This window comes from Equus quagga, chromosome 12 (assembly GCF_021613505.1).
Source record: "Equus quagga isolate Etosha38 chromosome 12, UCLA_HA_Equagga_1.0, whole genome shotgun sequence".
Lineage (NCBI taxonomy): Eukaryota > Metazoa > Chordata > Mammalia > Perissodactyla > Equidae > Equus > Equus quagga.
The window spans coordinates 62977274-63004597 of record NC_060278.1 but is presented as its reverse complement, the minus strand read 5'-3'; the positions used below and the strand labels follow the sequence as shown (position 1 = coordinate 63004597).

General features: G+C 45.0%; 1 protein-coding gene across 2 annotated transcripts in view; it reads left to right on the top strand.

Annotated features, from left to right (window-relative positions):
• Positions 1-441: 441 nt before the first annotated feature.
• Positions 442-27324, top strand: part of NINL (ninein like) — a 133883-nt gene continuing 107000 nt past the window's right edge. Inside the window, exon 1 of one of the 2 annotated variants that reach the window (XM_046678534.1) lies at positions 442-477. The gene's annotated coding sequence lies outside the window, so the exon portion shown is untranslated. Of the gene's footprint in view, positions 478-12238; positions 12483-27324 lie in introns of those variants that run through there. The other variant, XM_046678533.1, reaches the window with a different exon arrangement.

The window sequence follows — 27324 nt, the reverse complement described above, 5'->3', positions numbered from 1 at the left end:
CAGGTCCGCTGTCCGATTGTCTCCCTCCTCGTCCGTCTCCCTGGAGGGCTGGTGCCCTTTAAAACCACGTGCCCGCGGGGCTCCGGCTGCTTGACTGCGCGTTTAAAACCGGTCCAACGACAGCGGCCGCTTCCGAGGGCTCGGTGCACTGGAACGGAGTGGGCACTTTTCGTCCCTGGGCTAACGTGGGCGTTAAGCTCCTGGCGTGCGACCCGGGGTCCGAGGGGTGCTTTTCGTGGATAACGTGGAGGCCGGGCAGTGGGCCGGGAGCGCGGCGGTCGTGGGTACCGCAGGGCGGACTGTCCCCCAGGCGCCGCCAGGTCCCCTCACGCTTCCCTTGTCACCTGCAAAATGCGAGGCCCAGGTCTCTGAGTAGTGGAATTATTTCGCAGATTGATCCCACTATGCAGAAACTGTTTAGGTCGTGCCTGCTGTTTTTGTTGCATTACGAGTTTGCACTGGGAAACGTTGTTTCAGGTAAGACGCCCCTCTCTGGGGCAGAAAAGTCTGTTACGAGTTTTATCTCCTGTACTGGTTGTTTGGCAGAACCGCCTCTTCCAGGCGGCGTGCTGGGTCACAAAGCCCATGTAGGCGTCTGTCCAGTCTCGTGGGTGTCTCACGCTCAAGAATCGTGCCCTGGTTGTTAACGCTGCCTTGTTAGGAGCGCTGTGGAGGCTGCGTGTTTGCACAGGGTGGAAGTGAAGAAGCGTGGCTTCTTTCTTTGTGCTGTGGGAGACTTAGGCCAAGCTGTGCGGCAGGGAGGAGGTTCGGAGAAACACCTGTGACTCTGCAGGGCTTGGAGAAGGTCAAGTGATGCTCAGGGTCCCACCACCAACACTCAATAGGAGGGAGGGGTTGTGAGTGATGGCGAGTTTCTTTTGAGTGGCCTTTGCTGTAATTTCCAGTTTTTTCACTTTGGAGTTAGAATACTTTTAGAAGCAGACTATTAAAAAAAATTGAAGATACTTAGAACTGGTGCGTTAAGCAGAACACAGCCTTGCAGTTTAATGGACTGCGCGCCAGAGTGAGTGTATATTAAAAGGAAAATGTGAGGATGGTTGGCGAAGCAGTCTGCCACCGTGCTGTCCGTTTTCTGTTTGATTTTCACATCATCTCTTAGGTGGTTTAAACTATTAAAATTTAACTGATCTGTGGGGCCGGCCCCGCGATGCAGCCGTTAAGTTTGCACGTTCTGCTTTGGCGGGCTGGGGTTCACCGGTTCGGATCCCTGGTACAGACATGGTACTGCTTGGCAAGATATGCTGTGGTAGGCGTCCCACATATAAAGTGGAGGAAGATGGGCACGAATGTTAGCTCAGGGCCAGCCTTCCTCAGCAAAAAGAGGAGGATTGGCAGCAGTTAGCTCAGGGCTGAGCTTTCTAAAAAATATGTATATATATATATATATATATATATATATATATATATTTAACTGGTCTACATTGAGTAATAAAGTGGGATGTATGTGTTTGTATAGAGTTCAGATTCAATAACAAATAGAGGATAGTGGTTTTTGCAGAATGAGAAAATAAGCCTTCTCCAAAGAACCTGAACTTCAGATAACATTTAATGATGAGGATTTTAGGCTGGTTAATTTTAAAACTTCAGATGAGAAGCAGGCTCTGAGGAGTGGAATTTGCTTGCCCTTTGATGAGAGACAGTTGCATTTGTGAAGGAAATCTCCATGCCTCCCTCTCTGAGCCAGGAGGAAGGGGGGATGGCCTTATCTCTGGAAAAGCTTAATGGGGAAGGCAAGAACTTAAGTTGTTTACTGTCTAGCAACCTCATGTAACTGACCCCCCTCCAACATCCTCCTTTGTCTTTAGCTGAAGATAATATTTAAGCGGTGACTTCTGCCATTTACTCAATCTGGTTTGATTCTTATCTAAAAGTTGTGGGACTGCCCAATGGCTGGACCCTGCTGGCACTGATACCATTTTAACTTTTTTTACATATTCTTTCCTTTGTCTTGTAAAGAGATAACTCACATACCTATGCCTTAAATTTAGCCTTATTCTCCGCCCATGTTTGCAGCAGAAGCACCAGCAGCGGCTCCTCCTGCCCGTGGGTCCTGTCCCCATGCTATTTGAGACTGTTCTCTAAATAGAAGAGCACTACTCCCAGACCTTGAGAGTCCAAGAAATCTTTTTTTGACTCCTCAGCTCACTGACCCCGCATCATTAACACCATCACAATAGGAAGAGAACACTTTATAGAGGAAAAATTAGGATTTTAACATTTTTTAAGTTGAGGAGTTTATATAAACTTTGATGGAAAACTGTTTTTCTCTAACTTATGTTTATGCCATCCATGGTGGTTTGCAGGGCTGCTGGGAGGTGAGTGAACTGATATTCATCTGCTGATAGCATGTTGTAAATCCCGTAGTGTTAGTGTGTCCTTTGTTCTGTGTCTAAGAACACTTGGTGGTGGACAATGGAGTAATACAAGAGTTGCAAAGTTCTAACCCTGAGTACTCAAAGTGTTGAGATTCTGCCAGTTTCCGATGGGCGGCTTTAGATGCTGGTCGGCGGATGGTCCTCTTTTTTTGGCTGGCGTTTGAGACTCGGGGCGTGTGAGAGATCCCTCTGATCACGGTCTTGCTACCTTGGACACCCCCTTGGATCTTGCCACGAGCAGGTGACTGCTAGCTTGCTCTCTCCTTCCCTGGCTCAAGAGAGGTCTAGTGGGAAGAGGGAAAAGCAGTGTCTCGACCTCATGCCTCGTGCTGGAAGTTTCGGAGGTGGGGTCAGTGGTGGTGTGGCTCCTGACAAGAGGGAAAGCGCCCTCCGGCCTGGGAGGGCGCTGCCAGTGCTCCGGCCCTTTGCTCTCTGATTCCGCAGTTCTGTAGTACCAGGTGGAGCGGCAGTGGCTGTCACTGGACTTCAGATTGGGGTTTAGCTTAGTCCCTGGCTTCAAGTGCGAATTAGGAATTCAGGCTCAAGGCCAGAGATTTGGTTAATCACAAGCAGGAGGCCAAAGCTTTGGGTTGGACTCTACCTGGAGCTATTCGGAAGGTAGCAGGCCGCTTTGCCTCCCCCATCCTTCGGGTAACCTGGAGCTTCCTGGTGACAGTCCACCAAAAGATTCAGACTGTCATTGTCTATGAACCATGGGACGCAGGAGCATGTTCTGTATTTTTAACCTCTTTTGATGAAAGTTGGAGAGTGTGTCTGGTGCTGCCTTGCTACACTTTTCCGTCTCTCAATCCTGGATTGTCCTTCCTTAGACTTCAAGGGGTAATGGCTTCTTGTTTCTCAGAGATTGTTGCGTAGTCTCCCTTTAGTTGAAATCATTTGTTTGTCAAGTAAACCAAGGCCCTGCAGGTCATTGTGCTGCATTCAAGTCTGAGAAGTGCTGGTATATACCAGCATTGTGTTGACTGCTGTTTTGTATTTCATGAGAGGACACTGGCAAATCCTTTTGTGGTGTGACGTGTGCTCTTAAAACCCAGTTTCTTTATTTTAGGCTCTGCTTTGCTTAAGTGAGTTAAGATTTTGGTGTGTTGGAGTTTCTCAAAGTGAGACATTGTTATTCATTGTTAAAGACCTGAAGGGAAATCATTCTTCACCATCTCCAGGTTTTTAAGTTTCCAGTGGAGAATTTTACATCTGTAGACATGCATCAGTTAGAACGTTCAGCTGCCAGTGATGGAAATCCCAGCTCAGCCTTGGCTTAAACAAATAGGGAGGTCTCAGAAGGAAAGTGTAAGGCTTCGGGATGTCGTTCCAGCGGCTGAGCCAGCCTTGAGGGCCCTGGCTGCTCCTCTTCTGCATAGTGTCATGGTGGTGGCTGTGTCGCTCACATCTGCAGGGAGAGGGAGCTTGGCTTCTCTGGCTCTCTTTGAGAATGAGAAGTAACGCCCTGGTGGCCTCCAGGCCATTTGAACCAGTCACCCACTGGCTGGGAGAAGGCTCCCCCAGATCTGCCACAAGCCCCACATTTCCCTGCTGCTCCGCGTGATGCGGGGTTGGTGAGCTGAGGAGTCAAAAGAAAGATTTCTTGGACTCTCAAGATCTGGCAGTAGTGCTCATTTTATTTAGAGAATAGTGTGGAATAGCATGGGGACAGGACCCATGGGCAGGCAGAGCTCCTGCTGCTGCCCCGAGTTGAGGGTTAGGGGTAAATTTATAAGGCATGGGTATGTGACTTATTTTTACTGAAAAAAGAAAAGATGATGTAAAAAGTCATTAAATGATTTCAGTGCAGATGGGATCTGGTTATTGTATGGTCATATAACTTTAGATATGAATCTGGCCATATAGATCGGCATGTGGGTGAAGATGCCCTGGGCTTCTCTCCCTGGGGCAGCCCTAATTCATACCATAAAAAAATCCACTGGGTCATATAGTTTGGCATGTAGGCCAGGTCACCTTGGGCTTCTCTAGCTGGGGCAGCCTTAATCCACATCACGCGGAGGCAGGTTTGTGGGGGCCAGGAGAGGTTTTGGGTGCCTGGTCACTGGTGGGCTTCAGTGGGTCGCCTCACAGGTAATGTGTCCCCTGTACCTGGGCCCCATACGTGGCTCATGGACCAGCTGTGGTACTGTCAGAAATGGAACCCCAGTCTCTTGGTGTTTGTTTTAAAGTTGTGTTTTTTTTTTAAAGATTGGCACCTCAGCTAACAACGGTTGCTGATCTTTTTTTTTTATGCGTTTTTCTCCCCAAGACCCCCAGTACATAGTTGCATATTTTAGTTGTAGGTCCTTCTAGTTGTGCTATGTGGGTTGCTGCCTCAGCATGGCATGATGAGCAGTGCTGTGTCTGCGCCCAGGATCCGAACCCTGGGCCACCGAAGCGGAACACGCAAATTTAACCAGTTGGCCTTGGGGCCTGCCCATTTTAAAGTTTTGATTGAGCACTCACTGCATGCCAGCCTCTCTTCTCAGTGCTTTCTTATGCGGGGTCGGTGAGCCGAGGAGTCGAAAGGAAGATTTCTTAGACTCTTAAGATCTGGCAGTGGTGCTCTTTTATTTAGAGAATAGTATAGAATAGCATGGGGACAGGACCCATGGGCAGTCAAAGCTTCTGCTGCTGCGTGGGGACAGGGGCCCACGGGCAGGAGGAGCCGCTGCTGCCGCCGCTGGCATGGGGACAGAACCCATGGGCAGGCAGAGCTGCTGCTGGCATGTTGCTGCTGCCGTTTCTGCTGCTGCTTCTGCTGCCAACCTGTGTGGAGAGTAAGGCTAAATTTAAGGCATAGGTATGTGAGTTCTCTTTACAAGACAAAAAAAAAAGTTAAAATGGTACCAGTGCCAGTAGGGCCCGGCCATTGGGCGGTCCTACAACTTTTAGATAAAAATCAAACCAGATTGAGTAGATGGCAGAAGTCACCGCTTAAATATTATCCTCAGCTAAAGGCAAAAGAGGATTGGGGGGGGAGTCAGTTACATGAGCTTGCTAGACAGTAAACAACTTAAGTCCTTGCCTTCCCCATTAAGAGTTTCCAGAGATAAGGCCATCCCCCCATTCTCTTGGCTCAGAGAGGGAGGCATGGAGATTTCCTTCACAAATGCAACTGTCTCTCATCAAAGGGCAAGCAAATTCCGCTCCTCAGAGCCTGCTTCTCATCTGAAGTTTTAAAATTAACCAGCCTAAAATTCTCATCACTTTCCATGAATTCTTTTTTATTTTTTAATTATTTATTTATTAATTATTATTATTACTATTATTTTTGGTGAGGAAGATTGGCACTGGGCTAACATCTCTTGCCAATCCTCCTCTTTTTGCTTGAGGAAGGTTGTTGTTGAGGTAGCATCCGTGCCCATCTTCCTCTATTTTGTGTGTGGGACGCCGCTGCAGCACGGCTTGATGAGTGGTGTATACCTCCATGCCTGGGATCTGAACCCGTGAACCCCAGGCCTCTGAAGTGGAGTGTGCGAACTTAACCACTATGCCACTGGGCTGGCCCTGTAGCGCTAACAGCAGTCGGCTGAGCTGCGGCATGCCGTTATCCCCATCCCACAAACTGGTGCTGAGACTGGCTGTGCTCAGGGTCACGGATGTGGCACTGAGGCGTGCGCTGGAGTCTGGACAGGCTCTGCAGATTCCGGGCCTCCCGGCACATGGGGTTCCCAGTGCCTCATCAACCACATTATTTCTGTATCTTAAAAAGAAAAATGAGTTTTCAGGGCTGATAAGAAGCTGTGACTTACATGATCTTCCTAGACATGTGAGGTGAGGGGTGACTGGAGAATTGTCAACCCAAATTCCATTTGTAAGCAAGAGTCTCAGTGGCTTCCTGAGTCACCCTTTGCCTTCTGTGGGCTTTGTGCTTGCGTCTGCCTGTGGAAATAACAGTTTTAAAAGACGAGTCTGATGCTGGGATTGGGTCTGTAACAAACCCTAATCCCCACCAGTTCCTGTGTGGAGGGATGGTGGACTGGATCTCCTAGGAGTGCCATTCACCCCGGGAGCCTGTGGGGTCTCCCTCAGGGTCACAAATGGCAACAAACCATAAATAGAAGAATGGCATCAAGTAACAGAATGAAATAATCACTGATTTGGAGGTTAGTTTCAAGGGCACAGGAATTTTGTAAATAGTTATAAATTATTTAAAAATCACCAAGGCAGTCTGCTTAGTTTTGGCAGGGGGCAGGTTGTCACACCCCCCAGGGAGAGCTCATTGTATTCAGATACTTGCCCTGTCCTCAGGGGTCCTGAGGAGGGAAGCGCTGGGACTGTCCGTCCACCTGGCCTCTGGGCGTGTTTGTGGAGGTGGACAAAACCCGGCCAAAGTGGGCAGCATCCCCACTGCCCCGGCTTGGGAGACAGCAGGAACTGCAACAGATGAGACTCCTCCCCGCACCTCGGGCGATGCCTGCACCCCAGTGAGTAGAGAAGGAAACTGAGAGCTCGTTGTCCCGGTGACAGCAGGGAGGGTGGAGCCTTCTGCCCCAGGGAGCTGTTTTCTAAGGGCTCCCTGCAGCTTGGCCAGTTAGCTCCCTGGGTCCAGGGGACTGTTTTTGTGGTTGGGCTTCTTCGAGGTCACTGCTCTCCCGGGACCCAAATGATGGGAAGTGACAGGCAAGTTTGTCCCCCTGCCCGCTTCTTGACCAGAAACATAGATGCCCAATTTCTGAATCCCACAGTCTGCGCCCGTGGCCTGTTCTCACTGCTGGTAGCTCTCCTCGGAACACTGCCTCACAGGGCTGTGTGTAGGGGCCCTGCATAATTCAGACTTAGGCAGGCGCTGCTCTGTGGCAAAAGAATGGAAAATAGTTGGTAGTTCACATTGCTGCATGGCATTAAAATTAAGCCATTCTTGATACATTTTAAAATCTCTTTGAATTTTCATTATTTCGGATTTTATGCATAAAACAAGAGTTTGGTATTTATAGCTTTTACTACTTAAAATTATCGTAATTCAGATTCTCATAAAAGGTGACTACTGTGCTGTAGATGCCATCTTAACTAAGTGATCAAAGTTAACAGGAGATATCACGTGCCTCCTGATAAGAGGTACAGAGAAGGACACCACTGCACCCGCGTGTCCCTTCATAATCTGGATCTCAGTATGTGAAGACAGCAGGCAAATTCCATTTGTGCAACATTCTACAAAATAACTGGCCTCCATACTCTTCACACATTTCAAGGTCAAGAAGCACAAAGAAAGGGGCTGGCCCAGTGGGGCAGCAGTTAAGTTTGCACGTTCTGCTTTGGTGGCCTGGGGTTCGCTGGTTCGGATTCCAGGTGCGGACATGGCACTGCCTGGCAAGCCATGCTGTGTTAGGCGTCCCACATATAAAGTAGAGGAGGATGGGCACAGATCTTAGCTCAGGGCCAGCCTTCCTCAGCAAAAAGAGGAGGATTGGCAGCAGATGTTAGCTCAGGGCTAATCTTCCTCAAAAAAAAAAAAGTTACAAAAACAAATGTCCACCCTGTATTCACTGCACTCTAAGTACCCACTATCAATAAAAAGCTTACTGGCTTTTATTTATTATAAAATGCATCTTTTTTACATCTTGTCATATGTCTGAAATTGGGATGCATCTTAAAATCGTTGCTGTCTTAGCACTGTGTTAGATTTTGACAGCAGTTTTTCTTAGTCATTTCTCTTAGAATCAGTAGCATCTTGGATTTGATGAAATATGGTATTTTCTCTGTGTTGTCTGAAGAGGTGGGAAAAAAGAAGACAGTCCTTCTGGTAGCTTCATATGTAAAGTTTTTTCAGTCTGTCGTGCTGACATCTACACTCCAGGCCAGATACCCATCTGCCTCTGCCATTTCCACCTCCATCCCTCATAGGTATTTCCAATTCGACATATTCCAGACTGGAAGACATAGTTCTGTCTTCACTTCTACCAACCTGAAGTGCTCTTCCTCTGTGTTCCTTGCCTCAGGGAGTGGAAGCCTGATTTTTAGCCAGTGATGGCTCCAGAATGTCCTTATGGGACGAGCATAGGGAATGTCCAGGTGTGCATGAAGAAGATTGGGTGGGTATGAGGCCCTCACCCAGTCTTGCCTCTGTATGGATGGTTTTTAGGACTGTCTATTTCTTGAAGTGTCTCTGGGCTCCAGATATCTGTGCCTAATTTTCCTTGTTTGTCAAGTGAGAATGGTTTTCCCAAATCCATTAAGATAACGGACAAGACAACTTAAGGTACCATAAAACTCTGATGTTCTCTGACTTAAAATAGGAGAGCTTTAAAAAAAAAATTTATGCTAGAATCATTCAAATAGCCAGTTCCCTTTAAGCAGACAACTCTGAGTTCATGTTCCAATGAAGGACAGGTGTGTAACCAGGCTCCTCTGCTTCCTGACTCTCAGCACTTCCTCCCAGATTTCTTTTGTCGACGAAAATAATCCATAACCAGTCTATAAATGAAAATTTGGGTGAGTTTATTCTGAGCTTAAATCTGAGGATTATAACCCAGGAGAGTCTTTCCACAAAGGAACAGAGCACTCCAAAGAAGTGGGGGTATACAGGGTGGTTATATACCCTCAAAGAGTATGTTTCACATAGGACTCAAATGTCCCTTTTACAATAGTCACGAGGCTGCTCTGTCAGCACAGCGATTGATGGAAACAGGAGATAGGCCTGCTGTCTCGGTGAACCCAGCAGGCTGGCAGGTCTGTTGCCTCGAGCTGGGCGGTCACAGATGAGCACTGCAGTCAGTTCTCAGCCTAAAGAAAAATGCTTAATCCTTTTTTTTTTTTTAATTAAGATTTTATTTTTTTCCTCTTTTTCCCCAAAGCCCCCCGGTACGTAGTTGTATATTCTTAGTTGTGGGTCCTTCTAGTTGTGACATGTGGGACGCTGCCTCAGCGTGGTTTGATGAGCAGTGCCATGTCTGCGCCCAGGATTCGAACTGACGAATCACTGTGCCGCCTGCAGCGGAGCACTCGAACTTAACCACTCGGCCACGGGGCCAGCCCCAAGATGCTTAATCTTTAAGGAGATGCCAACATTGGGAGGGAGAGGGAAGTTGCACCTTTATCTCAAAATGTCTAAGCAGATATACAATGCATGCTCAATGGCCACAGTCAGGCCCTTTTGGAAAAACAAAGTCAGGCTGAATTAGGTTTATACCAAATGGCTTCCTCATATACTCCAATATATCCTATTGCTTGCCATTTTTATTTGTCACTTTCCTGTGATGGGTTCAGTTCCGGGATGGGTCAGGGTGGGGTTGATTTTTAGCCTGAATGCTTGCAGGGACCACCAGGAACAGGTGTGTTTTATAGAACTTGCAGTGGCTGATGCTCCTGGGCTCCTCTCCTCCCTGGGGCCACCACTCACTGCCACGTTGGAAAACTTTTGTGGCAGTGCATCAAGTCTCGTTAGATCTTGAGCCCCAGATGTGGCAGACGTGGAAATGGTTCCATCCTAAGTCTTTAGTCCCACTTGACTCAGGGAAAGCTTTGCGTTAGCCCAGGATTGTAACATTTTAGTTTATTTTGTTTGGCATGGACTTCAGTAGCAACTGCAATAGCAAAATACAGTGATTTCCTGGTGGCCTGGTTTCTTGAGCTTGTGTTGTTTGTGTTGACACTGACCTTCACAGTGGGCTCATTCTTTAGAAGTAGAAACTCAAAATATTCAGTTCTTTGTTGGATTCTGTGGACTTTTAAATATGTGTAGAGAGCAAAGAAGATGCACAGTGTGTGTGCACCTTCAGGCGGCTCGTCACATGGCTGGGGTTTCAGTTGGAAGTTCGGATAGTACTGAGAAGGGAGTGAAGTGTTCTTACAGTTTTCTGATTAGATTTTATAGGCTGTGTGGTTTTATTCTCTTATTTTCTTGATAGCCAACATGAAACAAGAAAGGTTACACCCTGGTTCTGGTGAAGAGAAAGTGCCTCAGTGTTTCGTAACAGATGAACAGAAATGGCTTGGGACATGGAATGGTTGGCTGAAGTATTGCTTTTTAATTTTGGGGACTATTCAAGTTAATGTTCTTTCTATATAATTAGGTTTACTCATAGAAAATTCTGGCATAACAGCAGGACTTTCTCGTGTGGTTTGGAGCTAGAAGAGACATTTTCCCATATATTCTGGATTTGGGATTCCTGCACCTATTCATAGAAAAGCTTTTCTTTTTAATGTTTAAAACTACATTGTATGTTCACATGCTGTTGGTAGGCATGAGGCAAGATGTAGAGGTTGGTAGTTAGAACTCTAGAGTTAGACCTCAGTATGTGTCACTTACCAGCTCTGGGACTTTGAGCAAATTACTTCTCTGTGTCTCAATGTCCTTGCCTTTAATACGGAGATGGTAATAGTGCCTCCTTTACACGGCTAAATTCCTGAGTGCCTAGGAATGTGTCCAGTGTGTGATGAGTGCTCGAGAAATACTAGTTTTGTCTTATCAAGAGATTGTTCAGTACAAGCAAGCACCCCACTGGCAGGTGAGAGGTGGAGACGTTTACTTGTGGCTCTGAGTATCCACAGGGAGGAGAGACCTCAGGACCTGCACGCCTGGGAGTGGAGTGTTAGGAAAATCTTCCAGGGCCCTTTTTATTTTTCTCCTTCAACCTTTAAAATCACTTGACTAAAAATAAAAATAAATTGCAATGATTGTCCTGCAAAAAGAAAGTACTCAGAACAGCAAAATATGCGAATACTTCAAAAAATTATAAACTTAGGTAAATTACAGGAAAGGAATATATTAACCAAGACCTTATCACAACCCTGCAGGTTCTGTCCTCATTTCCTTCAGTGTGTACACCTGTATTTTGTGAAGTTGAAACTTGTGCGTGTGCTAGACTTTTGCTTTGTTCCACTAATTTCAGTATTTTTTTTAAATAAAGTGTTTCTGTGTTGATGAGGTTTATGTGTTTGTCAGTTTTCATTACTGTTGAAAATAGAGACCATGTTATGCTGAGGTGTTTCCCTTTTGTTAGGCTTTTGATTTTTTTCTGAGCAATCAGGGGCTTTTAATAGCATTCTGTGAATTTCAGCCTCCCCGTTTCTTTTCTCTCTGGATAAATGCATACACCTTCCTTCGTTCCTTGAGTCCTGTCCCTGCCTCCTCACGTTGCTAGTGGCGTGAGTGCACACAGGGGTCTCTGATCAGAACTTCTTTGCTGGCTCCCCCTGTGGAGGGTGCTGGAGGGTCTGTGTGCCCAACCCTTGACCCCAGCGTGCCAGACAGATGGAATCTATCTCAACTGTGCCCTGCTGTGAAAAACTTTATTTTTATTTGGGTTTCTTTAGTGATTAGCAAGACTGTGTCCATTAAACATTTGCTTATTTTTTATGATGAAAAGTAAGATGATGCCCTTAGGCCGTCAGCCTCTCTTCCTGGATATCTTGACAGCATTGTTCTTCCAGAAGTGAGAACACTGGAGCAAGCAGCAGCAGCTCCTTCTGCAGAACTTCTGGTCTGTGCTTGCTAATGATATGTGAATAGGGAGCTTTCACAGTGACATGCTATTTTAAGAGCAGTCATCATTTTTTTCAGGGTAGTGATAGCCACTTGCCCAGGATCTCAAACATTTTAGAAAAGAAAAAAAAAAGTTAGTGTTTATGTGAATTCTCTTCTGGAATTTTCTAGCCTCAATAGAGAATCAAATGCCCCAGCTAGCCAACTTCTGGAGCTCCCGGTGGCTCTCTGACTAATAATAGCATTTTTCTGATGACAGGGGATATGGGGGCTCACACTCAAGTGTGGGAGTTGTCCAGCAGCGTTCAGTCAAGAGTCTCTGCTCTGCCTGCCTCCCTGCTTGCTCCAGCACGAGCTCTCAGAGAGAGGAATCCAGCTTACTAGTCCTCACTGCCCTGTTTGTCTCTCTCAAGATGTATCTGCACCCACATGCCTCCTCGTTCCTTCACATTGGCCTCCCTGGGGGAGGTGACCCACCCACCTGCACTTAATGGGGGGATCCTGTCCTCACGTTCCTGAGACTGCAGGGACTGCGGCCTGGGCTGCTGCTTCGGGATGAAGGAAACTGCAGCTTCGTGGACCAGCATTCCACACCAGTGCTGCTCGGAGGGAGTGAGGCTGAGACCCTTGGGGAAGTTAATCATCCCAGATCCTCAGAGGTAAAGTTAAATTATTTTCTTTAATAAAACTAGGTATAAACGCCTTAGTGTCTATATACCTGCAGCAAGATAGTTACTGAAATTCAATCTGTGTTTTACTCTGTTTTTCCCATTCCAGGATGGCAGGCAGATCTTGGTGTTCTCTTGCCTCCAGAGAGGTTTCTCTTACGGGGCTAAAGGCAGAACTTGGTGGAAGATGACCTCCCTCCCTTTAAAAAAAAAATTGCATACACTAAAATTGAGTTTTGCATGTGTGTACAGTTCTAAGAGTCTTAACATGCTTCTAGATTTGTGTAACTGTCACCACAATGAGAATACAGAAAAGTGTCATCATCCAAAGAACACTGCTGCCCTTTTGTACCCTGACTCCTGCCACCACTGATCTGTTCTCTGACCCTGTAGTTTTGCATTTTTCCATAATGTCAAATAAATGGAATCTTACAGCCTGTATCCTTTCCAAACTGGCTTCCTTCTCTCAGTATTTATATTGTTGCGTGTATTAATAACTTTTTCCTTTTTATTTATGAGTAGAATTCCAAATTCACCTGTTGGAGGACATTAGGATTGTTTCTAGTTTTTCACAATTATGAATACAGCTGCTAGAAACATTTGTATACAGGTTTTGTGTGAACACGTTTTCCTTTTTCCTAGGGCAAACACTATGATGTGAGATTCTTGGGTCATATGCTAAGTCTGTGCCTAATTTGTTAAGAAACTCTTTTCTTTCCAAAGTGGCTCTACCATTTTGCATTTCCACCAGCAATGTATGAGGGTTTCATTTGCTCTCCTTGCCAGCTCTGGGTATTGGGATTAAAAATTTTTTTTTTTTAATTTTAGCTATTCTTTTGTATAAAGAAATTATTTATTTTTCCTCTTCTCTCCAAAGCCCCCCAGTACGTAGTTGTATATTTTAGTTGTATGTCCTTCTAGTTGTGGCACGTGGGACGCCACCTCAGCATGGCCTGATGAGTGGTGCCATGTCTGCACCCAGGATCCGAACCCGTGAACCCCAGGCCACCGAAGCAGAGCGCGCAAACCCAACCACTTGGCCATGGGGCCGGCCCTAATTTTACCTATCCTAATAGATGTGTAGTGAAATCTCATTGCAGTTTTAATTTTCATGATGTTGAGCATCTTTTTATGTGCTTATTTGCCACCCATATATCTTCTTTGGAAGTGTGTCTGTTCCAGTCTTTTGAAGTTTTTTTAAAACAAATGCGGTTGTTTTCTGTTTAGTGTTTTGTGGATTTTTGGTGAGGAAGATCAACCTTGAGCTAATATCTGTTGCCAGTCTTCCTCTTTTTTTCCTTGAGGAAGATTAGCCCTGAGCTAACATCCATGCCAGTCTTCCTCTATGTTGTATGTGGGTCACCCACCACAGCATGGCGTGATGAGTGGTGTAGGTCCGTGCCCTGGATCTGAACCCCAGAACCTGGGCTGCTGAAGCTGAGGACACTGAACTTAACCACTATACCACAGAACCGGCCTCCTAACTGTTTAGTTTTAATAGTTCTTTGTACATTCTCTTTGCAAGTCCTTTATTGGATATGTGGTTTGCAAGATTTTCCCAGTCTTTGGCTTGTCTTTTCCTTCTTTGACCAGTATCCTTCATACAGTGAAAGGTTTTTTTTTCTCTGCTTTTTCCTCCCCAAGTCCCCCCAGCATATAGTTGCATATTTTAGTTGTGGGTCCCTCTAGTTGTGGCATGTGGGACTCTGCCTCAGCATGGCCTGACGAGTGGTGCTATGTCCGCACCCAGGATCCGAACCAGCGAAACCCTGGGCCACCGAAGAGGAGCACGTGAACCCAGCCACTCGGCTGTGGGGCTGGCCCCCAGTGAAAGGTTTTAATTTTGCTGAAATCCTGTGTGTCTTGTATGGATTTTAGTTTTTGTGTCTCATCTAAGAACTCATCTAACTTCAAGTCATCAAGATATCCCCCTATGTTTTCTTCTAAAAGTATTATAGTTTTATGGGTGGTTTTTTTCCTGAGGAGGATCAGCCCTGAGCTAACATCTGTTACCAATCTTCCTTTTCCTTTTGCTTGAGGAAGATGAGCCCTGAGCTGACAGCTGTGCCAGTCTTCATCCACTTCACCTGTGGGTCACTACCACAGCATGGCCAGTGAGCGGCATAGCTCTGTGCCTGTGATCCAAACCCACGAATCTGGGCTGCCAAAGCAGAGCCTTACTCAACCACTATGCCACAGGGTCGGCCCCTAGTTTTATGTTTTGTATTTAAATCGATGATAAATTTTGAGTTAATTTTTGTGTAAGATGTGAGGTTTAGGTTGAGATCTTTTTCTTTTTCCGTGTATTGATGTTTGATTGTTCTAACACCATTTGTTGAAAAGAATATTCCTTTTTTTGTTTTTGGTAAAGAACATTGGCTCTGAGCTAACATCTGTTGCCAATCTTCCTCTTTTTTTTTTTTGTATGTGGGATGCCGCCACAGTGTGGCTTGATGAGCAGTGTGTAGGTCTGTGCCTGGGGTCCAAACCAGTGAACCCCAGGCTGTTGAAGCAGAGCACGTGAACTTAACTACTATGCCACTGGGCCAGCCCCGGAAAGACTATTCTTACTCTATTGAATTGCTTTTGCATCTTTGTCAAACATTTTTTTTTTTAAGAGTTTTTTTTCTTCTTCTTTTTTTCCCCAAATCTCCCCAGTACGTAGTTGTATATTTTAGTTGTGGGTCCTTCTAGTTGTGGCATGTGGGATCCCGGCTCAGCGTGGCCTGACAAGCGGTGCCATGTCCGCGCCCAGGATCCAAACCAGCGAAACCCCAGGCCACCGAAGGGGAGCGCGTGAACTTAACCACTCGGCCATGGGGCCAGCCCCAAGCCCTAGCATCTTAATCATAGGTATTTTAAACTCCCAGTCTGATAATTGCAAACTCTTTGCCATATCTGAGTGGGGTCTCATGCTTGCTTTGTGTCAGACTACGCTTTTTTCTTGCCTTTAGCATGCCTTGTAATTTTTTGTTGAAAGTCAGACTTGATGTAGGAACTAAAGTAAATGGACCTTCAGTGTGAGGCTTCATGTTTACGTGGCTAGGAGTTAGGTTGTGTTTGATGTTTGCTGTAGTTGTAGATGTCAAAGACTTCCGATCCTTTGAGCATCCTTTTTTGCCTCCCTATTGTCTTGGAGTTTCCACAGAAACTGCACCTCAAATGGAGCCTGCATCTTACAGGTCTCTCAGTTTTTTGTTTGTTTTTTTTTAAGATTTTATTTTTTCCTTTTTCTCCCCAAAGCCCCCCGGTACATAGTTATGTATTCTTCGTTGTGGGTTCTTCTAGTTGTGGCATGTGGGACGCTGCCTCAGCGTGGTCTGACGAGCAGTGCCATGTCCGCGCCCAGGATTCGAACCAACGAAACACTGGGCCGCCTGCAGCGGAGCTTGTGAACTTAACCACTCGGCCACGGGGCCAGCCCCACAGCTCTCTCAGTTTTAATCCACTGTTACACTGCAGCCCTGTGGATGTGGTGGTGAGGTACCGAGTGAGGAAAACATTCGAGAATCCTGAGTCAGTCTCAGTTTTTTGTGTGTCTGCAGTCCTGGACTTTGCCCTTCAGAAGAGTTTCTTAGCCTTTCCTTCTTTTTTCTTCCCTTTGTGAGAAGGATAGAGGAGGCTCGGCTTGCAGAGTTGCCCTTCCCCAGGTCAGGTGATGCTCTGGTGAAGTAGTTTCCCTGGGGGAAGTCCTTTGTTAGGGGAGGTTTTCAAAATGGTTGCTTTTCTCTAATTGCTGTTTTAAAATGGTTAGTTTTCCTCTCCCCTGTCTAACGCTTGAGGGATTTGTTTCTCCAGTCTTTGCGTAAGAACCAAGTGGGGCCCCTGGAGGTAAAACTGTTGAAGCCTGTTCCTCCCTGCCTCCTGAGCTCCAGGAGTTGTAAACCCTCCAATTGTCAGTTACCATTTACTGTTTGTACCAGTTGTTGGCTTCAGCTTCTGCTGCAGGAGGTGGTGGTTCCCTGTACTCACCTGTCTGCCTCTCCACTTAGGGGGCAGCGGTTTTCCTTGTGATTGCATTATTTGATGGATCTGAAAAAAAGTTGTTGGTTTTCATTTTGTTCAGCTTTTTTCTTGAGGAGAGGACTGGAATGACTCCTTTCCAAGGTCTTTGCATGTTGGAACAAACAGGAAGTTAGTTCTGTCAGTTTTTGCTTCATGTATTTTGTTGGTCTATTATTAGGTTCATTGGCATTTAGAATTATTATTTCTTCTTGGTGAATGGACTTTTAAAATCATGATTTAGGGGCTGGCCCCGTGACCGAGTGGTTAAGTTCGCGTGCTCCGCTCCAGGCGGCACAGTGATTCGTTGGTTCGAATCCTGGGCGCAGACATGGCACTGCTCATCAAACCACGCTGAGGCAGCGTCCCACATGCCACAAATAGAAGGACCCACAACGAAGAATATACAACCATGTACCGGGGGGCTTTGGGGAGAAAAAGGAAAAAATAAAATCTTAAAAAAAAAAAAATTATCTTTGGTAATTTTCATTACTCCAAAGTCTACTTCTGATATTAATATAGCCACTCCACATTTTAAAAAATTATTATTTGCTTGGTTTATTTTTCTCATACTTCTATTTATATTTGAAGTGGATTTCTTGATGATAGCATATATTTGGGTCATTTTTTAAAAAAAAAAATTAAACTGTAGCCCCTGTTTTTTAATTGATATATTTAGACCACTTACATTTAATGTAACTATCAATATGCTTGGATATAGGTCTATCATTTTATCATTTATTTCTCTTTGTTCCTGTGTTTTTATTTCTTTCTCTTTCCTGGATTCCTTGAATATTTCTTAGTATTCCACTTTACCCAGTCTTCAGAGGTTCTGGCTGTGTGTCTTTGTATAGTTATTCTAGCAGTCACTGTAGGGATTATAGTATTCATATTTAAATTTTCTCTGTCTACTTGGAAATAAGATTGTGCCACTTCCAGTGGAATGTAGAAACCATGCCACCACGTAGGCTCCTTTACCTGTGTGTTACATCTTTCTACGCTGAAAACTGCTTCAGTGTTACCAGTTTTGCTTTCTGCTATCATAGTGTTTGAAAGAACTCAAGAGAAGAAAAATATCTCTTATATTTACATAACCATTTGCCATTTCTGTTGCTCCTCCTTTATTCCTGAAATTCCAGTTTTCCTCTTGGCATTATTTCCCTTCTATCTGAAGAATTTTCTTTAGCGTTTCTTTTAGAGCGGGTCTGTTGGTGACATATTTTCTTAGTTGTTGTTTGCCCTTTTTTTGCCTTCATTCCTGAGAAAGATTTTTCTGCTACTGTTCCGAGCTCCGGGCCAGCTGCTCCCGTCCCCATCTACTGTTCTAGGGCTCCAGTTTCCTTGAGGGGTCACGTTAGGGGAGAGGAGACATTAAGTGCTGTGGAAGGGGCATTCTCCATGAGAGAGATCCCTTAAGACTAGAACAGGTACAGGGGGCTGTAGTTCCCGGAGAAAAAGTGCCGGGGTCCAGCCTCGGCAGAGTCCAGGTTCCCGCGGGAGAGACGGCGTCGGCGAAAAACGAGGGAGGGGAAATAAAGAGGACGTGAGACTTGGGTTGGTGTTAGCAAGTCCCACTTTACTGTGCACAAGTGTCGTTTATATATTTTTCGGGATTAGTACAGAAATAGTTCTACAAATATTCTCAGAGAGATAAGGAAGTAAAAAACGAGCACAAGAATATTTATTAGCATTCCATTCTATATAGCATAAGGTTAATGATCGTCTTCTCCGCAATTAACTAGTGTTTGTTGTCTCTAAGCTAAAGGAGATAGGTACCTAGGCGGGGTGGAAGCATTCCTTTGTCTTTTAGATTGTAGAGCTAACAGTCCCTTAAGTATACTGCTGGAGAAAGTATCATTTTGTTAGTAAAGTAAAGGGCTGAAAAGCTAAGCTAAACTATATATCTTCAAGAATAAAAAACAGAAATAAGTATAGACATAACCTTGATAGAAAGCATGCATATAATTCAGAAAATATCAGGGGTGTCGGCCGGCCATTCTTCACCGAGGGGCATCCCTGCAACCCTCGGCCCTTCTACTCATCAATTAATTATTATTTATTGCTTTTAGGAGAAAACCTCTATAACATTTTAACAGAAAGCAGATGGTGAAGAATAATATATAGATACTTCTTGATCATCCAATTAACCAACAAACTTAGAAGGACGATGCATATATATATTTAGACAAAGAACTGGAGGGAGAAGGAAACATTAACCAGATGGAGGCCATAAACCTAATTCGACATCTTATCTGGGCAGGATTCCTTTCTGCTTGTCTCAAATGGGACTGTGTGCTCCTCCATTAATTAACTGAAAAATATCTTGAAAGTTACCTGCAGGTGGTCACATTCTCTTACTATATCTAATTTTCCCAGGAGGTAGTGCCTCCCAAGCAGCCACCCAAAGGAGTGAAAACTGGAGGTTAAGAAAGGAAAAGGAATGAAGGGCAATTAGAAGCAGCACAGGTTTCAGAACTATGTGAGGGGCTGGCCAGTTATTCTTCACCAAGGGGCGACCCTGCACCGCTCAGCGTTAATCGGCTGGACCCTGTCAAACAGCCGATCAAATGATGTAGCCACGGCTCCCAGCAAAAAAGAGGTCCAGTCCCTTGAAGATCCTGGGGAAGAATAGATTCTTGGAGGGGGAGATTAACAGCCGATGGAACACCCAGGGATGCCATGCCGCAGACCTCGGCTCAGCAAAAATTCCTGTGCCCATTTTGGCCACCTGACTGCCAGGGTCTCAGCTAGTGACTTAAGACGAAACAATTTGATCATTTACAAATTTTAGGTTCCTTTCGCTAGAGGACGTTATTCATGTGGGAGTGAGGGTTAGTGAATCTCCCCCTTTATAACCTTGCTTTCCTGTTATAGGAAACGGGAGTGTCAGACCAACTTCTGTCAATTCTACAGGCATTGATTAAACGACATTTAAGAGCAGTCAGCAAAAAACGGTATATGCAGCCTATTCTATGACCTCTGTGGAGTTCAGACTTTCATCTTTTCTCATAATCAGACCACCACTTTGCACAAAAGCACCGCTGAGGAATGATGCCATAACTTTCCTGAGGCTGGGTCATGTTATAATTGTCATCAAGCAGCAGAAATTCTCTAGCTGATGGCTGGCATAGGGCGTTTAGGAATCAAGCTACTGACCTCTTGGATTCTGGTCCTCCATAGGGAAAGCATGGCTCTAATGTAAATCTGCATATCTGGAAACTTATAATTTCGCCAATGAGAATCCCATTATAGCATTATTAGCCAATCAGCAGCCTGCTAATTTTACCAATAAATACCCATTTCTGACTTTTACTATGCCGTCAAGATTTTTTAGCATCTGCCTTGAGAATGGGTTTCCCAATTAGAAACCAAGCCAGCCACCCCAGCCTGTCGTTTCCTGGTACAAATCTATTTCCGTCTGTTTGCAGCTGAATCTAACTAGCCCACATGTCTGAACCGATCTGTGATAATCAAGTAGATCGAAGAGGAGAAGGGCCTCCCCAAATGTTCTAACCTTTGCACAACCTAGAGTGAGGATGGGGGAATCCTAGTAACACAGAGATGGACTTGCCTGCCTTTCCAGTGGGATGGAGCCCAGGGTCAGGTTTAACTTAGTTAAAAAACTAGCATTTTTCACGTACTTAAGATTGTGGAAGAGATTTCGTATCCATTGTACAACTTTGCAGTCAAAATGTACTTACAATTTAAGTACCAATGAATCTACAAAACCGTTAGAATTAATAGCATTAGTGTAATGTAATAGTGTTTTCTGCCAGAACAAAATCTCCACAGCGCAGGGTAAGTCTTTCCTGATTGCAGTGGTATTGGTGTTCTGGGTTTGGCGTGTTTTTGCCGCCACCGCTGGGTGCCTCCACCACCACCCCTCCACCACCATGTGCCATGTGGTGCTTACGTCTCCCACCTCTGTTCTCTGTGGCCTATGGCAAACCCTTCACATGGGTGGCCGTGATGTCACTTGATGTTCAAAGTGTGTGATTGATGAATTAAGATTGCCTCTGGCCTTTCCTTATTAGCCATGAGACTAAAATAGAGCTGTTTGGTGCTAACTTATTCATTACGGAAATGCTAACACTAGCACTGAATTTTTGAGGCAGAACTCGGTTGAAAGGTGATTACGGATCGAAATAGTAATCTCCCTTCACATAGAACAACACTGTGATGCCTGAGAACGTGGAGACTCGGGTTTGCGTCCCACCTTTGTGTCGATGGGTGAGAGAGAGCAAGGAGTCAGCGTAATTGCTGCCAGGACTGGGGAATCTCCAGGGTGTTCAGTCACTGTTAAATTGTTTCGCATACACTTTATAAAGTGGGTGCACTGGAGTTGCCTGTGTTTTGGCCACAGGACATAAACCGCACACATTAGGCAGCTCTTTCATATCCTGGACCCGTTGTAGGTCGCTGAGCCTGGACGAGTGCAGTCTGAGAAGTGTGCTTCTCGTCTCTGTCCTTGCTCCTCCTCCCTCAGTATCTGCCTTTGTCTCCCTGACTCAGTGGCCCTGTGTCTTCTTGGAATTTTTGCCCCCATCTCCTGTGACTGAGCAAAGCCCTCTCGTTAGCCATGTGTGTCCATGGTCCCCAGCGACACTGGAGCAGTGTGTGCCAGCTTTTCCAAAAGCCTCAGATACTTCTCTTGGATAGTATGGAATTAAATATTTTTTTTTTTCTCTCTCTCATTAAGGGAATTTCAGGCTTTAGAAAGCAGGCAGGGAAATACGTGGGGGGCAGGGGGAGGAGTTGGTCGGGGTCTCCCTGAAATAATTTGAGGCCAATTTGGCTGGTTCTCAAGGCACCTTGTTTAGCTCCTTCAGGACGGCAGTGACACATCCTTCCAGAGGTTTCCTCTTGTATATAAGCATGGGTATGCAGACCCATGAGGACACCTTCATACCTGCAGAAAGGTCACCTTCTCCCTGAGGCTTTCCCAGTCCACCCTATTTAAAATTGCAAGCCGTCTCCCCAGCCCCCAGCTTTATTTCTCTCCATGCCACTTCCATCTAGGATGTAATTTGCAGATTGATTGTATCTATTTGTCTATGCCCAATAGAACGTAAGCGCAATAGATGTTGCTGATTTTGTTTATTGTAGAATCTCAAGGGCCTGGAATGGTGGGAGGCACAAAGTGGGTACTCAGTACATGTTTGATGAATGAATGACTACTGTTTTGAAACTTGGTTTTCTTTCTCTCTTTTTAAAAGTAAACTCTCCCTGATCTCCAGCTGTGGCATGTGTAGATGCACCAGGTTTCTCCTTCCTTTTAATGAAGTCCCTGTGGTCTCAGGCTAATCCTGATCTTGCTTCTGCTTCCACAGCCAAGCAGAGAGCAAGATATTACCTGTGGATGGTTTGATGGGAGTGAACGTGCTCTGGGGCCCTGCTTCCTTGGGGCGGAGGAGCACAGAGCCTCTGATGTGGCTTTGCTCACATGAGCAAGGATCTCTGGGTGTGCAGATGCCTCCTGACACTGGCCTTGTCCTTTCAGGTCTCATGCAGGTCATTACGTGATAATCACTTATATCGAACAAGATTGTGCAAGTCTGTTTTTGAGGAAGATTAGCCCTGAGCTAACATCTGCTGCCAACCCTCCTCTTTTTTGCTGAGAAAGACTGGCCCTGAGCTAACATCCGTGCTCATCCTCTATTTTATATGTGGGATGCCTGGCACAACGTGGCTCGACACGCGTGCGTAGGTCCGCACCTGGTCTGAACCCCTGGCCACCAAAGCAGAAGTGTGAACTTAACTGCTGCACCATCGGGCTGGCCCCTGTGCAAGTCTTTTGAACAGATAGAACCTTGCAGGCAATTGCTGAAAAATAACAGTGTTACAAAACGCATAAAACCCTGGAGAATATCATGAAGCTTTGGCCGCAAAACAAGCTTTTGGGAAAAGCAGAAGAGGCAAGCTTTTGTCTTGCCTCTGCTGCTTGATATTAGGAGATGAACAAATGACTCTCCAGGTGTCTGCTGCTGTGTGTGTGAAGTGGGGACTCAGGCCACCTCCACTTTTTACCGCGTCGCTTGCAGCGCTCGGAAAACACCTATGCTTGGATGCTCTGTGCCTTTGGCTGGCGCATGTGGTGGCTCTATGCGCAATTCTGAAGGGACCAGCCTCCTCACCAGTAACCGCTCTAGTTCTAGGTTCTGGTTCTGGTTCTGGTGCTAGGGAGTAGAGAATTTAAAAATCCGAGAGTAAAGAGTAAGATGTGCTTTGGGGGAAGTGGAATCGTTTTGAATGAGTGTCCGTGCTTGGGAAAGTTTGTTAAAAAGAAAAAAGGCGTCAGTGCAAATTATCTTGGTCAAGTTCTTTAAGAAGACTTCTGAAAGATTGTTAGAAGTTCCAAGGAGATAAAAAAGTATTATTAAATGAATGCTTAACTACTAATTATTATACTCAGCATATTTATTTTTAGACAAGGTGGTCAGTGGTGTTAGATCATCCGTGTCTTTATTGATTCTTTTTTTTGTATCTATAGTCCTGTGCCACATAATGATGTTTTGGTTAATGATGGACCACATATAAGATGGTGGTCCCATAAGATTATAATGGAGCCGGGGCTGGCCCGCTGGCACAGTGGTTAAGTGCGCATGTTCCACTTCAGCAGCCTGGGGTTCGCCAGTTCGCATCCCGGGTGTGGACATGGCACCGCTTGGCAAGCCATGCTGTGGTAGGTGTCCCACATATAAAGTAGAGGAAGGTGGGCACAGATGTTAGCTCAGGGCCAGCCTTCCTCAGCAAAAAGAAGAGGATTGGCAGCAGTTAGCTCAGGGCTAATCTTCCTCAAAAAAAAAAAAAAAGGTTATAATGGAGCCAAAAAATTCCTATTGCTGAGTGACAATGTGGCCATCGTAATATTGTAGCCCAGCGCATCACTCGTGTTTGTAGTGATCCTGGTGTAAACAAACCTACTGCACTGCCAGTTGTATAAAAGTATAGCACATACAAATATATCTGGTACATAATACTTGATTAATGATAATAAATGATTTTGTTACTGGTTTATATAACTATACTATAGTTTTTTATCATTTTAGAGTGTACTCTCTGTACTTCTAAAAAGAAAAATAAAACAATATGCCCTGTCACACCAGCAGCAGACTCATACATCTCGTGTTTACCTCATCTCTTGATTGCATAATTTCTCTTGTGCTTGATTTAATCTCCTGTTGTTTTGTTCATCACAGCCCCTAAGCATACAAAAATATACTGCTAATGTTGCCAGTAAGAGGTCATGTTGAGTGATTGACGTGGAAATGAAATTAAAAGTGAATAGAGGGGCCGGGCAGGTGGTATAGTCGTTAAGTTCCCCCGCTCCACTTTGGCAGCCTGGGGTTCTCAGGTTCAGATCCTGGCATGGACCTAAGCACCGCTTGTCAAACCATGCTGTGGCAGTGTCCCACATTAAATAGAGGAAGATTGGCACAGGTGTTAGCTCAGGGCCAGTCTTCCTCACACACAAAAAAGGGAGGTGAATAGGGCTATAAAGATGTAAAGTCAGTGATGGCTATTGCTCAGCAGTCAGGCATGTCCCATTCCACCATAGCTTGATCTTGCAGAGAGGAACACAGTGACAGAAGCTGTTAAAGGATGCTCTGTTGCTTCATTCAAGGCAAGGAGATTAACAAAAATTTGAAAACATCCTATGTCAGACATGGAGCAACTTCTAATGCTCTGGATTGAAGATAAGACACAGAAGCATGTCCCTCTCAGCACCATGATGATCACAGCCAAAGCCAAAAGTTTGTTTGCGATGTTGAAAGAAAAAGCTGGACCTGACCGTGATGTTGAATTTACTGCTAGCTCTGGGTTGTTTAAATGATTCATTATTCCTTACACATTGTGAAAGTGAGTGGTGAGTCTGCAGGTGCTGATGTGAAGGCAGCTGAGTAATTTTTGGAAACTCTAGATAATCTGATCCTGGAGAGAAATTACTTGCTAAAGCAAATTTCAACATGGATGGGAAGCTCCCTATTCTGGAAACAGGTGGTGCCTGAAAGGACTTTCATCCATCAGGAGGCCAAGGCAGTGCCAGGTTTCAAGGCTTTTAAGGACAGACTAACAGTCTTGCTTGGGGACAGTGTAGCAGGCCACAAATTGAAACCCTTTGTGATCTGGCACAGTGAGAACCCCAGGGCCTTCAAGCATATCAATAAGCACACACCGCCAGTATACTACAGGAGCAATAAGAAGTCACGGTTGACTCTGCTCCTCTTTGAAGACACCCTCCTGAGTGGCTATGCCAGCAAAATGGAGAAGTGCTGTTTGGAGAATAACATACCTTTTAAGATTTTGTTTATTATTGTTAATGTTCCTGGACATCTTCCTTTTATTGGTGATCCTCATCCCAATATCAAAGTGGTGTTTCTCCCTCCAAACACCACCTCTTTAATCCAACCTCTGGATCAAAGAGTTGGAGCAGCTTTTAAGGCCTCCGACCTGAGGAGGACCTTTGCTCAGGCTGTTGCTGCAACTGAGGAGGACGCTGAGAAGACACTGGTGCAATTCTGGAAGGGTTACAGCATCTCTGACTCATCAGGAACCTTGCCTGGGCTTGGGGTGTTGTCACCAAGGAGTGTATGAGTGGCATCTGGAAGAAGACACTCAGGAGGTTTGTCCGTGACTTCAAAGATTTGCCAAGGATGAGGAGGCTGCAAAAATAAACAAGGCTGTGGTTGACATGACAAGCAGAATTAACCTGGATGTGACTGAGGATGACACTGAGGAGCTCCTAGAGGTGGTTCCTGGGGAATCGACTAACAAGTTGTCAGAACTGGAAGACGAACGCATAGCTGAAGAAGAGAAAAGGAAAAAGGAAACTGCAGGAGAAGAAATAGAAGAAAAACCCCCAAGACAATTCACAGTGAAGATTTAGCAGAAGCCTTTGCAGACCTCAGCAAGCTCCTTAAACAGTTTGAAAACATGGACCTCAGCACTGAAAGGTTTTCATTAATAAGTTTTCATTAATGTTTATGGTGCATTATCTGTTTACAAGCAAATCTGTGATGAAAAAAAGAAACAAAGCAAGCCACCAAGGACATATTTCTGAAGGGAGTGATCCCTCCTCAAGAAGAGCCTCAGGCAGGTCCTTCAGGAGACCTTCCAGAAGAAGGCATTGTTATCTTACGAGGTGACAGATCCACGCGTGTTATTGCCCCTGAAGACCTTCCAGTGGGACAAGATGTGGAGGCGAAGACAGTGATATTGACGATCCTGCCCCTGTGGAGGCCTAGGCTAATGTGCGTGTTTGTGTCTTAGTTTTCAACAGAAAAATTTAAAATATAAGAAAATTTTTTTTACGTAGAGAAAAGCTTATAGAATAAGGAGATAAAGAAGGAAAATATTTTTGTATAGCTGTACAGTGTGTTTGTGTTTTAAGCTAAGTGTTATCACAGCAGAGTCAAAAAGTTAAAAAAGATTAAAAAGTTTATAAAGTAAAAAAGTTACAGTAAGCTAAGGTGTAATTTATTACCAAAGAAAAATGTATTTATTTATTTTTGGTGAAAAGGGTTGGCCCTGAGCTAACATCTGTTGCCAATCTTCCTCTTGTTGCTTGAGGAAGATTGTCCCTGAATTAACATCTGTGCCAGTCATCCTCTATTTTTTTTTTTTTTCAAGAAAGTTTCACTTTTTAGTCTCATGGAAGTCATCCTCTATTTTGTATGTGGGACGCTGCCACAGCATGGCTTGATGAGTGGTATATAGATCACACCTGCGATCTGAACCTGTGGAACCTGGGCTGCCAAAGCAGAGCATGCCAACTTAACACTATGCCACTAGGCTGGCCCTGAAAAATATTTTTTTATAAATTTAGTGTAGCTTAAGTGTACAGTGTTTGTCAAGTCTACAGCCATGTACAGTAACGTCCTAGGCCTCACATTCACTCACCACTCACTCACTGACTCGCCCAGAGCAACTTCCAGTCCTACAAGTTCCATTATACAGGTATACCATTTTTTATCTTTTATACCATGTTTTTACTGTAGCTTTTCCGTGTTTAGATATGTTTAGATCCACAAATACTTACTTAGGTTGTGTTGCCTGCAGTGTTCAGTATAGCAACGTGCTGTACAGATTTGTAGACTACAAACAGTAGGCTGTACCATATAACCCAGATGTGTAGTAGGCTACATAAACCATCTGGGTTTGTGTAAGTACATTCTGTTTTTCACACAACGGTGGAATCACCTAACGACACATTGCTCAGAACATATCTCTGTCATTAAGTGATGCATGACTGTATGAGGGTTCCAGTGTCTCCACATCCTCTCCAGTGCTTGTTATTGTCTGTCTTCTTGAGTGTCGCCATTCTAGTGTGTGTAAAGTGGTATCCCATTGTCATTTTTATTTGCATTTCCCTGATGACTAATGATGTTGAGCATCTTTTCATGTGCTTATAGTCCGTATTAATATACCTTCTTTGATGGAATGTATGTTAAAATTTTGGTGCTGATAAATTACTGTCTACAGAGGCTGCGCCAATTTATATTCCCATTAGCACTCTATGAAGACCTATTTTCAACAGTGTGCCAATCTATTATGGGCTAAGTTTTGTCCCCCAAAAATTTGTATGTTGAAACTCTAACCCCCACTACCACAGAACATGATTGTATTTGGAGACAGGTCTTTAAAGCGGTAATTAAGTTAAAATGAGGTCACTAGGGTGGGCCCTGATCCAATATGACTGGTGTCCTTATAAGAGGAGATGAGGACACAGCCACACACAGGGCAGGCCACGTGAGGATCAGGAGAAGACAGCCATCCACGAGCCGAGGAGAGAGGCCTCAGAAGAAACCAGCCCTGCTGACACTTTGATCTT